Source organism: Zootermopsis nevadensis, unplaced genomic scaffold (assembly GCF_977971745.1).
Source record: "Zootermopsis nevadensis isolate Lab colony 2312 unplaced genomic scaffold, Znev_1.0 Znev_ptg000054l, whole genome shotgun sequence".
NCBI classification, from domain to species: Eukaryota; Metazoa; Arthropoda; class Insecta; order Blattodea; family Termopsidae; genus Zootermopsis; species Zootermopsis nevadensis.
In genome coordinates, this window is record NW_028259186.1 from 40,528 (window position 1) to 55,727 (window position 15,200).

The 15,200-nt window shown below is 38.6% G+C and overlaps 1 pseudogene; it reads right to left on the reverse strand.

The window, feature by feature from the left end:
• Positions 1-1,637: 1,637 nt before the first annotated feature.
• On the reverse strand, positions 1,638-14,400 carry LOC147871443 (uncharacterized; annotated as a pseudogene).
• Positions 14,401-15,200: the final 800 nt, after the last annotated feature.

The following is a 15,200-nucleotide window of genomic DNA, read 5'->3' on the forward strand; positions in this document are numbered from 1 at the left end:
CCACATGGCAATCAAACTCATCCCAGACCCGGTGTAGAATGTCCGCTGTAATGGCTTGCAGTGCATGCGTTATCCGATCACGAAGTTCATGGGTGGACGAGGGCAATGGTGGTACATAAACGCTGTCTTTAACGAACCCCCAAAGAAATAAATCGCACTGTGTAAGATCTGGCGAACGGGGTGGCCAAGGGAGAAGGTTGTTGTCTCCATTTGCAGGAGCACGTCCGATCCAGCGCTGTGGAAAAACACGATTGAGAAGCACTCGTACATTCCTGTGAAAATGGGGGTGGGGGAGCTCCGTCCACTTGTAGAATGTAATCGTCATAATTGGTTGTTCAGTTGGGGTAACAACCAGCTTATTAACTTTTAGTGTTAATACATCCAACTTATTGAAACTCTGGTAGTGTATAGAGTTTTAATCGACTTTCACAAAATTGGATTTTATTTCACGGCTGACTGAATCCTATGGAGATTCAGAAACACGGAATATTACTCACTTCTATCCCCACAACAGTAAATGTGCTCATTCTGTTTAGAATGTCTTTCCCTGCGTAAAAAAGAAATGTATTGTTTTGAGCAATAATTAAGATGGCGGTCGTTTTTAAACACTCTGAATACGCAGTATAGGTTTTAAAACTAGTCTTTTATGCACACATATTACTTTATCCATACAATGTATGGTATTTGAGAGCTCAAAAAGAAGTAGTAACATGCATTTTGCACCACATTCTTTGGATTATAACAGATCAATGTTCCAACAAAGAAATCTGTCTTTTAAACAAAACATTTTGTGTAGGTGCAGAGCTGCTAATTTATTGCAATTTTCCGAGACTTTTCACGCATTTCCCCGTGTTTCACAAAATTAGATGTTTATATCGTCAGTAATTTTATACATTTATAATACCCAAAAATATACTTTATTCATACTCTAAAAATAATTAAAGCCACTTATATTCTCTCGTATTGTTTTATTCTCGATATTTAGGTACAATAATATATTAATTAATAGTACAGTATTTAATATAACAGCCAAATACACGCAAACCCAAAATAGAAACAATATTATACACAAAGAAAAATAAATGAAGAAATATAAATAATAGCAAATAATCCACCTAGGGAACACTAATATAAATGTAAAACGTTAAAGAAATACAAAAAGACAGATAACCAAGCCATATGATTCGGAACTTTGAAGGGCCATCTTCAAGTGGAACATAGTGCTTGATGCAATTATAAAATTGAAGAGCATGACGTTTTGAAAGAATTCATTAAAAGTAATAAAACAAAATAACACAATACAATTATATGGATACTGCACCTAAGAAGATGCCGTTGTGTTTAGTTTGCAAAACTAATTAGTTCTAAGGTAAAATACGATCTCTATCATAATAAAATTCTAAATTTTTTCTGTTGATATTCTGAAAGTTGGAAACTTCGAAAGCCAAGATTCTTATTCTTACGAAGAGGTAATTACTGTAATTTAAAGTGAAGGTAAGCCGTTGAATCAATTTGTACTAAAACCACCAGACAATAGAGCAGAAAATATATAAACATCTGACAATCAAGTGTTTTAAATGTTATAATACAAAAGATGTTTAGAGAGTTTAGGTTATTAAAATCTAGAGATAGTGTAATTGAATTTTGTAACAATTCCTTTAATTTGAAGTACCTTGGAAATCAAGGACTGCTGGGGGTAGTCCATTTTTATTTTATTTGGTCATATTTTGTTTTTCAGTTATTATAAGCATTTGATTTAGCGTATTATTTGTAAGTAAAGGACAATATTTACTCTTAGACAATAATGATTCCATATATCACTAACATCATCATCATGAATACCCAAGTATCAGAAGGTATGTTTTTGTAGAATAATAAGAATTTGATATCAGTGGTATAGTAATATCCCACTTGTAAAAAACAGATTAATTTCCTAGCTTCAATAGTGTGTCATTGGTTAATTGTGACATTTTACGTAAAAGTTGCTAGAACCACTGATTCTGGGATGATAAGTGATGTCGTTCCTGCAGAATATAAAGAATACTTTAGCAATGATATGAACAAAGATCCAGCAAACTGTGAAAGTGCTTTGCGGAGGACCTGTAATGTTGATGTTCTATTACTAGCATTGCTTATTAGTTGTATGAAGCAAATCAGCATCTCTGAAGTTTTTAACGAACTGTAATATCGGCCCAGGAACTTACAGAATTATGCTTTACGTTATAATAGACTTATAATAAAACAAAACAACTTGTTACAATACGCCATTCTGGCTCCTTACATGCTAATAATACATGGTAAAAATAAATAATATTTATGTATTTGTATATGATACCTTCTTAAAGCCGTTATCCTTTAGATATAAAAGAGGCATAATTAGTTTGCTATCAGCAGTGTAATCAAGAACATGTTTTATACGTATATAGTCTTTTGCGTTTTTCTCGCAGTGGGGGCTGCATCAGAAGAACTATTTCTGATCAAAACGCTTCAGTTGTAAACAGGTCCACAAGCAATGGTAAATCAGGTATTGACATACGCTTATGACGTTCTAAGTGGTCGGCTGGATTTTCCCATTGAAGTGAATAAATCCAATCTACTGGAGTTTCCAATCTGATATTTGGAATATTAACATCTGCCCCTCGGGCTATTAAGTAGTCAACAAGACCCGGATCCCCTCTCATAACCGCGGCATGCAGTGCAGTTTGTCCGCGGTCATCACGAAGATTAATATCGGCGCCAATTTCCACTAAAAAATTAACTATGTTCATCCTTCCCAGTCTGATGGCCATTGAGAGCGCGGTCAATTTTTTGGGCCCTTGGTAATTGACGTTAGCATTAAAATTCACAAAGAGTTTTGCAAATTTTACGTTGTCCTTAATCACAGAAAGTTGTAAAGGTGATCTTCCGCCAGAATCCGGAATATTTACATTTGCTCCTCGGGCTATTAAGTATTGAACAAGACCGGACTCCCCTTTCCAAACCGCGGCATGCAGTGCAGTTTGTCCGCGGTTATCATGAAGATTAATATCGGCGCCATTTTCCACTAGAAAATTAACTATGTTCATCCTTCCCAGTCTGATGGCCATTGAGAGCGCAGGCAATTTTTTGGGCCCTTGGTAATTGACGTTAGGATTAAACTTCAAAAAGAGTTTTGCAAATTTTACGTTGTCCTTAATCACAGAAAGTTGTAAAGGTGATGTTCCGCGAGCATCCGGAATATTTACATCTGCACCATTCTCCACCAAATGCATTGCGAATTCAGTTTGTTTGTAAGAAAGTGCGTGATGTAGTGGAGTGCAGCCTTTCCGATCGCGCACGTTCATATTAGCACCTGCCTCTATTAAGCAGTTCATAGCATCCAAGTTACCACAAATCACTGCGAGATGTAAAGGTGGCGATCTGCTGCCATCACGACTACAGAAATTGACATCAGCTCCTCTTTCAATGAAGTACTTCACTGTCTGTAAGTCGTTATTCTCAATTGCAAGTTGTAACGGACTTGTGCCTCGTTCAACATTGCTGCCATTAATATCCGCACCATGATCCAGTAAGATACACATCACGTCCAAATGTTCCGCTATAGTTGCCAAGTGCAAAGCAGATTCTTTATAGCTGCAAGCATTTACGTCTGCTCCATTCATTGCAAGATAACGAACTATTTCTGGATAGCCATCATATGCAGCCACCATCAGCGGAGTCCGGCCAATATTGTTAGCTATCTCTAAATCAGCGCCTCCTTTGACTAGAAATTCTATTGCACACACATTACCATAGCGAACTGCTTTGTGTAGCGGAGTTTTGCTGCGTGTACTCGTTTCGTTGACAGACAATCCTTTATCTACTAATAACGTCATAAGGTTCACATTATCAGCTTTAGCAGCGAAGTGAAGAGCAGTTTCATTTTGAAGCAGCGAACATTAATATCAGCGCCTCTTTCGACTAGAAATTCTGCTGCTCCCAGATTACCATGGCGAGCTGCTTCATGTAGCGGAGTTTCGCCGTGTGTACTCGTCTCGTTGACAGACATTCCTTTATCTACTAATAACGTCATAATATCTACATTATCAGCTTTAGCAGCGAAGTGAAGAGCAGTTTCATTTTTGAAGCTGCGAACATTAATATCAGCGCCTCTTTCGACTAGAAATTCTGTTGCTCTCAGATTACCATGGCGAGCTGCTTTCTGTAGCGGAGTTTTGCCGCGTGTACTCGTCTCGTTGACAGACATTCCTTTATCTACTAATAACGTCATAATATCTACATTATCAGCTTTAGCAGCGAAGTGAAGAGCAGTTTCATTTTTGAAGCTGCGAACATTAATATCAGCGCCTCTTTCGACTAGAAAATCTGTTGCTCTCAGATTACCATGGCGAGCTGCTTCGTGTAGCGGAGTTTCGCCGCGAGTACACGTTTCGTTGACAGACATTCCTTTATCTACTAATAACGTCATAAGGTCTACATTATCAGCTTGAGCAGCGAAGTGAATAGCAGTTTCATTTTTGAAGCTGCGAACATTAATATCAGCGCCACTTTCAATTAAGAACTTCACTCTCTGTAAGTCGTTTTTCTCAATTGCAAGTCGTAACGGACTTATGCCTCGTTCAAAATTGCTGTCATTAATATCCGCTCCTCTTTCAATTAAGAACTTCACTGTCTGTAAGTCGTAATTCTCAATTGCAACTTGTAACGGACTCATGCCTCGTTCAACATTGTTGCCATTAATATCCGCGCCCTGTTCCAGTAAGAAACCCATTACGTTCAAATGTGCCCCTTTAGTTGCCAAGAGCAAAGCAGTTTTATTATTGGTGCAAGCATTTACGTCTGCTCCATTCATTGCAAGATAACGAACTACTTCTAGATGGCCACCGGATGCAGCCACCATCAGCGGAGTCCGGCCAAATGCGTCAGCTACCTCTAAATCAGCGCCTCTTTCGACTAGAAATTCTGTTGCTGTCAGATTACCACGGCCAACTGCGTCGTATAGCGGAGACATGCCGCCTGTACTAGTTTCGTTGACAGGCATTATTTTATCTACTAATAACGTCATAATGCCTACATTACCACGTTCAACAGCGAAGTGAAGAGCAGTTTCATAGTCGAAGTTTTGAACATTAATATCAGCTCCTCTTTCAATAAGAAGTCTTACAACTCCCTCTTGGCTATACTGTGAGGCTATATAAAGAAGAGAGAAATTATTAAAAATACTTCCACTAATCAGTTCTTCATTAACATCAAATCCGGAATTCAATATGAACTCCAACAAGTTTCTGTGTCCCTTCTCTGCACATTCAAACAGTGCTGCCCGTCTCCACTCCCGGTCCTGATAAAATTCAATAAGCACATTACCGTCAGCGCCACCCTGTAACAAGCTGTCCACAGCCATCCATGATCTTGTTTTTGCAGCGTAACTCAGCGGTGTCCACTTAAGGACTACATCAGGTATGTTGGTATCAACACCTGTTACTGACAACAGTCTGTTTATTATTATGCTATTGTACGAAGCTGCCAAATGCAACGCAGTTCTACCACCCTTGTCTACACTGTTCACATCTGTTTTCTCCCCCAGCAACTTATTCGCAGCTTCCGGGTCATTGTTCAAAACAGCAACATGAAGTCTGAATTCTTCTGCAAGCATCCTGTCGAAAATATTCCGTATTAGCTCGTACGTAGGGTTGAAAAGAGTGTCCGAAATGAAATTGCCAGACATAGAAAAATTCTTTTTAAACCATTTGGCAGAAAAATATTCTGCAAAACATCGATGGATAAAACGCGGCCTGCTATCCGTAAAGTTACTTATCATTCCACACTGATCTACCTCTTCTTTTTGAAGGAATTTCGTTGCTTTTTTCAAAGTGGTAACTTTTGTATCCAGGAGCCGATTGACTTCGTCGCGGGAGAACAACGACATTAAAGCTGGAATTATGTGTTTCTTTACGTACTTCTCTCTCAACTTTTTTGCCTTAGGTTTTGAGGAATCCATTGCAATCTTCTCTTCCAAGTAAATATCACATTTCTTCTCCGTAAATTTCCTAAACAGATCGAGTAAATTGAAGTTTTCTGGTAAATCAACCTTCCCATTTAAGCAATAATTTTTAGCTTCATTTTCAAAGGCTTCAGCTAACATCATTGTATGTAATGGAATGCCCGTAAAGTTTCCATCTTTGTCGCTGAAGTTCTTTGAGGTCGACCTGAGTAACTTTTCGGCGAAATATCGCAAACTTCCTTGGTTCAGTTCTTCATTTGTTTTATTCCAGTACTGTTCCAAAAACGTAATCTGCTCTTCCCTAGTGAGTTGCCGTAACGTAAAAGCAAATTTCATCAAGATCTTCTCCAAGTTCATCTTGTAGGAGGAACGTGATGAAACCCAAATCTTCGAATCAATTTTATTCCTTATTTCTCTTATTAACTTCTCTACCTTACCATTGTAATATGGACTTATTTCATCGAATCCATCTAACATTACAACTACGTTCCCTGTCTTTTCCAACGCATGTAGGAATATTTTATTTTCTAGTTCCAAAGCATTTCGTTCCATCGAATGAGCGGCTTCCCACAGGAATTCCTTGCACTTGTCGGTGCATTCTTCTTCAAATTTAGTACTTTCCAGTGTACTCGTATGATCATTTAGATTCAGTCTTAGCACCCACATCGAAGGTTTCCACTTCTTTATTTCATGTTCCATGTGGGAGAGAAACGTAGATTTTCCCATTCCTGGTTCGCCTGCAAGCAACATGGTGGAGTAATTGTGCTCCAATATACTCCTGACGTCATTCGACTCGCATTTTGTTTTGTCAATATATTTGCGGATGACATCAATGTCACTGCTTGAGTCTCTCCATACAAAGAAATCGTCTTTCACATGAACCCAATGCACATTTTTGCAAAACTTTTTCAGTTCCTTAAAGTTACTTTCAGGGTGTTTGTTTCCAAGAATAACGTATCTAACTTCCTCTGGGTTGACTGATTGAAAAACATTATGATGTCCTATAGGCTTGTTGGAAGGGTCTACAATCTTCAAGCTGTAGTTTCCTGATATTTTATCAAATTTAAATTCATATATTTTCTCGCTGGCATGTAAGTACTTTTTCAGTTTGCACGGTTCTAACCCAGTAATTGCCAACGCATTACTGGTGTCTGGTAAATTCAGAATATCATCATTCAGACGCACCTGATGCTCCAATATGCGTGAGACGTAGCATCTAGGAGGATCAGTCAACTTTCTACCAATATACAGTTTCTGTTCCCTACCCAGCAATAAAGACAAAGCTTGTGAGTTTATACTCTGTTTTATATCTTCAAGAGGGTCTTTACCTATCAGTGCCTCTAAAGGGACCTCCGTTCCTTGAAAGTCAACAGTTCTTTTCAGTACAAGTTCCTGTGATTTGTAATCCAAGTCAACAAAATTGCAGTCATCTTCATACTCCGCGTATACATTTTCCAGTTGGGGAGCCAAATGTGGGTGTTTATGTTGTAAAATTACAACACACTTTTTCTGAGGGAGATGCAATATGTCCGTAAGAATATCGGCCAAATATTTATCAACATTGTCAGAGCCTTCCTCACAGTCAATGACCAAGACAGAACTCCACTTGCAAGGCCAGAATTCACGAATTTCTTCACGTCGATCCAGTAAAGATTTTAAACTAATAAATAATGAATTTTCTTGAGCTAAAGAATTGAGAGCCTGATATATTTTCAATTTGGATAAAGTGCCACAATTTTTTTTTGGTAATGACTTTTAATAATTTGCTGCGTTGCAAGGCTTCAGACAGTGGTTGCATATGTTGTTCAGTGAAACGTATACCAAATTCAATGGATCCTTGAACGTCTATTTTCGATAATTCCTTTATCTTCTCAATCCAAAGCTGTTTGATATTTTGCCAGAGACGCGAACCTTCGCTGAGCCTATCTACTTCTCCTTCTTCTTTCCACCAGTTTTCCAAAACTTGTTTGAGATTTTCGTAGATGGAATTTGTGCCTGAAGGTGATGTATGACAAGCTTCCTGAAGTTCTTTCTTAATTAATTCCACGAAGGAACTTTCATTTGCCTGGCATTGAAATATTTTCACTTTCTGCAAGAATTCTTCGTATAATGAAAAATCACATTTCTCCAGTTCCTTGATCAGTTTTCCTAAGTCATCACTGCTCGGCTCAGATATTAATTTTTCCAGTTTCTTTTTTATGTCACCGTTTGTAAAGTTGCTAATTTTATTCTCTATTTCTTGCTTAATTTCTTCATCTGTATATGCTGCCATTTGCACCAGAAAATTATAATAATTTAACAGTTCTTTAAAAAAGTCGAAAACATCTTTACCAGATTTCTTATCGAAAGTCACATATTTCCCGTCATTTGGCCCTGAACTCAATATGCTCACTAGGTTTTTGTCGTTTCTAACTTCAATGCCGCCTTTCAGACTGGCATTAGTGTAAATTATAAACTCGAAGTCAACAAACGATCCATACATTTTCAGAATACTATTTTCTGAAACGTTCCGTTTAATTTCACAGTACGATTCAAAATATTTGAACAAACTGAAATCTCCAGACAGGTGTAAGAGGTTGGAGCGCAGAATTGGCTTTTCGACTTTCTTGGTTTTCCTATGCTTAAGCTGTATGAAACACGTCTTACAAATATCTTGTCCTTTCAATCTGTACTTAAAGACCACGTCATCAAAGGCCCCAGCGTCGTCGACGTTTGAAGCCAGATGGAATTCCTCTGTCTTGTTGAGGCCCCGCGCGAAGAGGAACGAAGCCAGTCTGATGCCATACAACTCTCCTTCTATTCCAACTGAACCAGGTCTCTTGATGTACTTGGGAAGAGCTCCGTCTTGGTAGGTCGTGGCCGGGTTGTCCTGGTTGAAGAAAAAGCAATTAAGTGACTTCATTTCGGAACAACGTGCCACATTAATACCTGTTTGTTTCATGACACCGACTCGGTATATTAAATATATTCTTGATGTTCTTACAGAGTTAGTCAACATCCTCCGACTTAATGTATGGATCTATTTCACTGTCCATATGAGTCCGTCATTGAATTGCATACTTTGACACATGAATCGTTATGATCAAGGCTGTTTGTCGAATTTCGTAAAAAGTTAACTTATCTTTGGAGTAAAATTATTATCCCCAAGTTTTAGGCTATTTTATACTGCTTACATTGCTTATACTTACATATCTTTCTTCAAATTTATTCTCGTTGTGTTCTATAATACGGATACTAGTACAAGTACATTAACAAATAATATAAATTTCTATACTATTACAAGCCTATTTGGATTTGAGATACTGTAGGATTATTAGCATACACTCACCTTAAATTATTAGGCAGTCGCATCAATTGGCAATTGCATATTCTCAGACATAGGTTAGATTACAAATATAAAAAGTGTTCTCTATTTAAGAGACAGAAAACTTTTGAAATAGGCTAGATCAATGTATAATTTATTTACCTGCAACTGTCTGGCCTGCAGTCCAGAATTGATAACATATCTGAACACAGAGATACCTGAAAATTAACTTTGGCCCCAATACACTAACATTCTTGAATGACTCGTACTTCTATACGAATGAGGCTGGCAAGGCGTATCAATAAAAAAATTTGAGATCAGTTTCTGGAGTATTTTCCGACCAGATATATCTTAAAAGTTTCGCATTATAAATACCCGTTCAGTCTTAGTGAAGAAAAAACATGGAAACGGACGAACAAGTCCGTCCTTATATGCGTTCACTCTGTGTGAAGAACGCAAAATAATTCGAAACATTCTTATATTTGACGTTTAACAGTCTCAAAATAGAGTAATCTCTATTGTCAAAATACGTAGATAGACTTTACAGGTTATTTCGCACTGGCCCATGTATTTTAACGTCGCCAACAATAGCACTTCAAATTATCTGATATGAATGATAAGCTGGTGACGTGACAAGAAATTTACAAGGGTTTTTCCCACAGTCGTTCCCGTTCCAATTATTTCTATGTGAGCTCGTCCTGAAAGCTAAAATAGCACCAGCATAACAGCCATGTTTCTGCTTAATAATTAATGAAATTAGGCTTACGTGTCTCGAAAGTGTGTTGGACGGCCTATATATTAGTAAACATTTTCGCATTCTGTTGGCCTACACATTAGTGTTATTGATTCCTTCTATCTTAAAGCCCAGTTATTATGTTTGCAGTCATTCTAAAACACTACGAGCTCGAGGACATTTCCGTCGGCGAGGTTCCCGGACAACGTTCACACCATTTTCCTGGTTAACTCTGATGTCTAGAACAGTCACACACAGGCTAAGATAGATAATAAGTGAGAAGCCAATGTTTTCTTACGAAAGAATTAAGCATGGTTTCGGAATAAATAATTCACATATCTATGTTAGTGTTCTCAGTTATGACGTCGTGTGAACTTCTGGGAAGATACCAACATTAAGGAGGAACATACTGCCTCCATCTCCATGGCTGTTGACGAAGTAAAAGACGCATTCTACATAAAATGACCAATAAAATGGTAGTTTTTACGAGTTCTTAACCATTTGGTGTGATAAGAACAACATGTGGGCTCTGCAATATTTATTTGTCTGTCTTGTTTCTTCATCGTTGTTGAGCCACTCTCATGACAATAACTTAATTTACATTGTTGCAGGGAGGAACACAGATTGCAGGTGTTTGAGAATCGGGTGTTGAGGAGGATATTTGGGCCTAAGAGGGAAGACGATGGGGCGTGGAGAAAACTGCACAATGACGAGCTTAAAAATCTGTACTGCTCCCCCAGTATTGTGAGGGTGATTAAGTCGAGAAGAGTGAGATGGGCGGGACATGTAGCGCGCATGGATGGGACAAGAGGTGTGCACCGGGTACTGGTTGGGAAACCTGAAGGGAAGAGACCGCTGGGGAGACCTAGACGTAGATGGGAGGATAATCTCAGGCGGGATCTATGGGAGATAGGAGTTGAAGGAAACTGGATTTTGTTGGCCCAGGACAGGGTCTGGTGGAGGGCTTTGGTTAATTCGGTGATGAACCTTCGGGTTCGGTCAGCCATCTAGTTAGTTAGTTAGCAGTTATTTCCTTAGTTCCTGATATCATCGCGCTGATGTGGCATAAGGAATACTTTTGGAATTTCAATATACTCCAAAAAACACACGTTCCAATCTTGCGAAAGGAATGAATTATTATGTGCGGTTACTCATTACTTTATTAAGATGAAACATAACTTTAGTAGACGGACGTAAAATTATTCTGAATTACTAAATTACTAAAGCTTTATCAAGATACACGATATACGAGGCCCGTCCACAAAGTAAGTTTCCCACTCGTCCCACAGCTAGCAAACCTTATATTGCGAGAAGCGACTGTGCGTACGTGATAGAGCAATGACGTAACATGGCGCATGCACTAACGGTACTTCCCGCGTTCTCAAAGTAGCATCGTTGCAGCTGTTGTTGAAGTTGGAGGTTCTTATTCCAGCTCCCGCCGACTGTGAAGTGCGGTCATTGATAAAGTTTTTGAATGCACAGAGCATAGCGCCGATCGAAATTCATCGTCAGCTGTGCCGGGTCTATGGGCCTAACCAGAGGTGAGACGGTGAATGCTGAGCGTTACTGCGAAACACTGCAGAAATTGCGACGGGCCATTCAGAACAAGCGGCGCGGGATGCTTAGTGCCGGTATTGTCTTCCTGTACGATAACGCTAGGCCGCACACGGCTCGACGGACAGCAAGTCTCTTGCAGGAGTTCAGCTGGGAGGTGTTTAATCATTCACCCTGCAGCCCGGACCTCGCTCCCAGTGATTTCCATCTTTTCCTACACCTCAAGAAATTCCTGTCCGGTCAGCGTCAGCGTTTTGAGAATGACAGAGAGGCGGAGATGGTTGTCACACAGTTTTTCCAATCCCAGGCGGCAGACTTCTACGACACAGGTATTCAAAAGTTGGTCCCACGGTATGACAAATGTCTCAATTCCGGTGGCGAATATGTTTAAAAATAGCTGGACACTTGCTGTATCTGTTGCAATAAATATTTCCATGAAATTGTGTTTTGTTTCTGTAAACGGCCCCAGGGAAACGTACTTTGTGGACGAGCCTCGTATTAAAGAAACCCATTTAAACTGTTTGTCTGTATGAATGTAAGATAATATTTATAACCATAAAAGATTATAGATAAGGCTTAGTATCAGTCCAATTGTTTAACACTTCACATCCTGATAAGTAAACAATAACTTTGTAGGAGAAATTTATGAAATTGTCACAAGACATCCTTCTTTGGAATCGAATGATTGTGGCGCAAGGATTCTTTGGGTATATCATGATCTATGACTGGCACAGCCAAAGTGTCTTGTGGTCACGTTCTGCATGTAGAATAATCTAGAAAAGTGTTTGCCATACTCAGAACTGCAATGAAAGAAATGTCTTACACTGGTAGGCCTTTAGTTGTTACGAAAGAAATAAGATGATGTCATTTATGATAAAATACACATCATACGTAGATACAGCTGGGTAGTGATTTCCCAGTTCGCAAAATTTATACATTTGTCATATACAGGAAGGTACGCTTAGGACGCAATATGAATTACCAAAGTATTTGCATGCTTTGGTGGCATGTATAACAACAAGACAGACTGCATTTTCCCACTTTGTTCTTGATTGTTAGCGAGAATTTATAGAACAGAGTTACAGCAAATGCTGAGAACGTCCAGAGCTCTGTAGAAATTAAACATCCAAATATGTAGTGTGTTTTACGCGACTTTTCGAAGTGTTTCCGGGTCAATGTTGGCAAGTCTCTTTCAGTTCCTCCAAGCTTCGCGAGATATTATAACAAATTCTTTGTTTCAGAAATTCCCATGCATGAATATTTCGAAAGATAAGGTATCACCGCGCCCACTTCCAACAATGTGCTCGCAGAATAATTTTTGCAATAAAACAGCTGTTTTCGCAGTTTGGGCCATGGCCCCATTTTGGTGAAACCAGCAGCACTTTTCATTTGTTCCAACAGAGAAATGAAATGAAGAAAAAATTCTGGTACCGTTAATTGCCTCTCAAAACAATCGAGAACCTCCCAAAGCATTGTTACCAGTCGATGCATTGTTGTCCTATTTGGACTTCCTTGTGAGTATATGCATTGCAAAATGTTTCACGAAGATCGGAAAAGGGAAAGGACACACGTTCTCCTTGCGAATAAGCCATGTTTGCACCTGCACAACTTTCTTGCAACTGGCGTGAGCAACGCCCTAGTAACCAGTAACCACGAACAAAGTCTGGAAAGGTCTGTTATACGGGGTTAGACCACTTTATGATATAATTTTTTGCTCTGGAGCAAGTGAATGTTGTTGGGTTGCATTTACTTTGGTGCACGTTATAATTCACTATTTCATGCTAATATGGCCGGTTTCATTATTATTATTATCTCCATTATCCTTCCCGACATTTTATTTTCACACAATTTCTTCAGCAATTGAAAGTTATTCACCTTGACAAGAAACCCCTTACATCCCCACAAGAAATTATAATATCAGCAGCTGAATCTCCTGTTAAATCTGCTTTGTGTTAATTTTAACGACGTTCAAGTCACTTCCTATGAAAATGGATTATATTTCTTGAATCCCCATGACATTCAATGCGTAACGTTCCCTATGAAACTTAAACATGGGCATAAATGTGTGTTAAAAGAATTTCTGTTCTTACCTCTACACCGTTTGGGCCCGGATTCAGTTCAACACAGCCGATAACAAGGAGCGAAGCCAATAGAAAACAGCTGAACCACCTGAAACTGTCATTATCGCGTTTTCTACCAGCGAAATTTTCCATAATCATATACTTCCCAGGTCTTCCGCCACTCCATCGGCCAATTGCGGCCCTCCATTGTTCGGTAGTTTCCCCCATGGCGCAGGCGGTTAATTAGTTTTACACAGACACCAACTTTGATGTTCAAAACAAATTTCGTTCACTACAATCGAATGCCTCGTAGTGTTTTATTTTATTTTGATGGAAACAACAGACATCTCAAAAAAATACAATTCATTTATGGAAATGAATTATAATAAAATAAATAACTGCCTTGTCTCTTAGAAATATGTACAATTGACAATTAAATCTAAATAATATTAAAATATTTATGAGAGTGTAAATTATACGTAAGTGCATGAAGAGTTGATGTATGACAAAGACGTGTTTGTTTTTAAAATAATTTCAGATATGTAATAAACGCTGTAAAGGATTTTTGTTCAGTAACGGTAAACGCCATTTTAATAAAGAACTATCGATTTTCAAGTCTTGGCTACGTAACTTTCAGAGTCCGTACATTTTCTCTTCTAGCACGGTAATAAGAGCACGAACAGCAACCATATTGGTATTATGATAATGAAATTGTCAATATTCACAAACACAATTATCTTCTTTTCTGTAGCGATAGGCTAATTTCATTCCCTTTTTTCTACAGAGCAGTTATATGTTCACACCACAACACCACCAGTCGTTCAGTTCAGTATTTTAAACAACGACGTTAATAACAATCGGCAAGAGGAAATTTCTCTTTAAGTGAAACAAACGCAGTTCCTTCATCTAAATCTTCTGGAGTGATCGGTTCTGGTATTTGCGACTGGGGCGCAGTTACAAATAGGCGTACACTTATCTTCATAGAGATATGATAAAGTTGTCATTTTATGTTGAGCTTCTTGCGATATGAAGTTGTTTGTTACAGATAACGTCTGTATCTCTTAACACTTACCTAGTCGAGTGGGCTACCCAGGTACAAGTTAACTTAAGATTTTGTATATCAAATTCCCCTAATGATCTTGTTGAAGTGGTTTATATTCTTTGTAACGTTTGTTTCTAATGAAAATGGACACCACTTATCGACATTCTGTGTTCACATGGGTACGTTTCGTAAAGAGTTTTAGATTCTAAGAGCATCTTTTGCATGCCATTCCTTAATACGCTTGAAGGAAGTTCGACGCAGATAAAAGTATTTGAAGTTTGGCCGCGTATGGGATATTGATGCTCGTCATGATACAGAAAGAAAACCGCGGATAGCGAAAGCGCGTATAACGAGAGTGACCTGTACTCGTCGTCTCGTTCGCCTTCTTCCTTAGAACAACTTTACACACAAAAATCATAAGCAGAGACAAAACAGCTGGGTGATATAGGCCTACTTGCATTTTTACAAATAGAAATAAAAAAATAACTTTCCTGTTTGCATCATCCGTGCGTTTCTTTAGACTCTCC